At 39.8% G+C, this 3075-nt stretch overlaps 1 non-coding gene across 1 annotated transcript; it reads left to right on the top strand.

Moving 5' to 3' along the window:
* The first annotated feature begins 1041 nt into the window (after nt 1–1041).
* On the top strand, nt 1042–1148 carry LOC127124865 (small nucleolar RNA R71). Its single transcript, XR_007804344.1, has one exon. It is a non-coding gene; the product is annotated as a small nucleolar RNA R71 (small nucleolar RNA).
* Nucleotides 1149–3075: the final 1927 nt, after the last annotated feature.

Here is a 3075-nt window from a genome sequence, read left to right as displayed (position 1 = left end):
TTGGTATTGGTTATCGATTTTGGTTTGTTTATGTCTTTGCGGATATGTGATTGGTTGTTTGTACGGGGGTGGTGGTTTATAAGCTTTATCCTTGGCTTCTCCTTCTTGGTCGGTTTGTTTTTGGGTTCCACTGGTTCCCGTACTTGGTTGGTAGGTATATTTTCTTTAGAAGCCTTGGACTCGCTCATTGTTGGGTTATAAGGCCCTTTGTAAGCGGTCCCACCACGTAATGTGATAGCGTTAGCTTTCCCTCGAGGGTTGAGTTGACGTTGTCCAGGGAATTGTCCTCTAAGTGTAGTTTGTGGGGCTTGGTTTTGTACTACCTGTGAGATCTGGGTTTCAAGTATCTTATTGTGAGTAATTATCGGATCAACCTTAGTCCCTAATTGCGTTATCAGTTCGTTTACGTGAATGTTCTGGTTTAGGAATATTTTATTTTGCTGAGTCTGGCCTGATATAAAGTTCTCCATGATCTTCTCAAGGTTAGGCTTCTAGGACACAACTTGCATAGGTTGATTTGGTTTTTGGGCTTGAAAACCTGTTGGTCTTTAAGGTGAAAATTTTTGGATAGGGTTCTGGTTTTTATAGGAAAAATTCGGGTGATTCTTCCATCCAAGGTGGTAAGTGTTTGAAAATGGGTTACCTTGGGGTTAATTCACTTGGTCGGTGTTCAGGTCGTTCAAAAGGTTACATTCCGCTGATTCGTGTCCTTTAGATCCACAAAGTTCACACTCTGTGTGGACTACCGTTGTGGTGTTAGACTTTGTAGAAATATGTTCGACCCTAAGGGCTAAAGCGTCCATTTTCGCTTGCATCATGTCCATAAAACTTATCTCATGTATTACACCTTGGGTCTCCTTTTTCTCTACCTATGCTCGTTCAGTTCCCCATTGGTAATGGTTTTGGGCCATATCCTCAATTAGGTCACAAGCTTCAGAGTAAGGTTTGTTCATCAGCGCGCCACCAGCGGCAGCGTCGATGCTCATCTTTGTGTTATAATGGAGTCCATTGTAGAACGTATGAACGATCAAAAATTGTTCTAGGCCATGGTGTGGACAGACTCTTAACAACTCCTTGTATCTCTCCCAAGCTTCAAAAAGATATTCTCCTTGGTTTTGAGTAAATATAATTATTTGGTTTCTAAGAACAGTAGTCTTACTAGGGGGAAATATCTAGCAAGGATCACTCTCCTAAGGTCTTCCCACGTAGTTATTGAGTTAGCTGGAAGTGAATCTAACCACAAACGTGCTCTATCTCTGAGGGACAATGGAAATAATCTTAAACGAATTGCATCAGGTGAAGCACCGTTGGATTTAAAGGTGTCGGCCAGTTGGATAAAGACTTTTAAATGTTGATTTGGGTTCTCTAAGAGTCTTAGGAGGGTTAAGGTTTTTTATCACGTCTATCTTTGTTTGTCGACCTCAATGCCTCTTTCAGATATTATATGTCCTAACACTATGCCTTCTTTAACCATAAAGTGACACTTGTCCCAGTTTAATACAAGGTTAACTTCTACGCATCTTTCTAGGATTTTCTGAAGATTAATGAGGCAATTCTCAAAGTCAAACCCACGTACCGAGAAATCATCCATGAACACTTCCATATTCCGTCGAGATAATCTCCGAAGATTGACATCATATAACATTGGAAAGTAGTTGGCGCATTGCAGAGTCCAAACAACATTCGTTTGTAAGCAAATGTTCTGAAAGGACAGGTAAAGGTTATTTTCTCTTGATCCTCGGGTTGTATGGGTATTTGGAAAAATCAAGAATATCCATCCAGATAAAAAAATTAAGAGTGTCTGGCAAGACGCTCAAGCATTTGATCTATGAATGGAAGGGGGAAATCGTCTTTCCTAGTTGCCTAATAAAGTTTCCTATAGTCTATGCACATACGACATCCGCCTTCTATACGTTTAGCCACATGCTCTCCCTTCTCGTTCTGCACGACTCTGATGCCTCCTTTTTTAGGTACAACATGTACATGACTTACCCATTTACTATCGGAGATCTGATAGATTATACCAACTTCTAGCAGTTTAAGGACTTCCTTCTTTACCACCTCACTCATTACAAGGTTGATTCTTCTCTGATGTTCTTTGGAAGGTTTTGAATCCTCCTATAGCGAGATCATGTGCATACACATGAATGGGATTATACCTTTTAAATCAGAGATGTTGTATCCTAAGGCAAAGGGGTATCTTCGTAAAACATTCAAGAGTTGGTTTGTCTCGTCTTGGTTTAAGGTGGCACTAATTATTACTGGGCGATTCATTTCTTTATCCAAAAATGCATATCATAGTTTCTTGGGCTATTCCTTAGGTTCTTGAGCTGGTTTTTGAGAGTTTGGTGAAAGGTCTGGAGTAAGGGCCAAACATTCGTTAGTGTGAGGTTTTGTTTCCTTTAGCTCGTCATCCTTTTCATTCGGGTTTGAAAATGGTTCGATCATAGGTTCTTCTTGATCAAATTCCCTTATGCATTCATCTATGATATGAATCACGTAACATGTGTCTCCTATGATTGGTTCCATCAGGAACTTTGAAAGAATAAACTCTATCTTTTCATCTTCTACTTCGACAATTAACTTTCCTTTTTTAACATCTATTATAGCTCCGTATGTTGATAAAAATATCTACCTAAAAGGATAGGGATATCGTCGTCTTCCTTGATTTCCATGACCACAAAGCCTTTCTTGATATAAAGCTGACCGATCCTAACGGGGATGTCTTCTAATATGCCTACAGGACACTTAACAGATCTATCGGCTAATTGAAGGGACATCTTAGTTGGTTGTAATTCTCTTAAGTTTAACCTTTTACACACAGCTAAAGGCATTAAACTCACACTAGCGCCTAAGTCTAGGAAAGCTTTGTCGATCTCATGACTCCCTAGAATGCAAGGTATAGAAAAACTCCCAGGGTCATTCTCCTTCTTAGCAAGTTTATTCTCGGAAATAAAGTTGCATTCCAAGGGTTTGGGATCGTAAAGCCTACGCTTGTTGGTTAAGATGTCTTTGAGAAATTTGGCGTAAGATGGAATTTGGGTGATGGCTTTAGTGAAAGGAATCTCTACATGA

This window comes from Lathyrus oleraceus, chromosome 2 (genome assembly GCF_024323335.1).
Source record: "Lathyrus oleraceus cultivar Zhongwan6 chromosome 2, CAAS_Psat_ZW6_1.0, whole genome shotgun sequence".
Lineage (NCBI taxonomy): Eukaryota > Viridiplantae > Streptophyta > Magnoliopsida > Fabales > Fabaceae > Lathyrus > Lathyrus oleraceus.
This window is presented reverse-complemented; position numbering and strand designations above follow the sequence as displayed.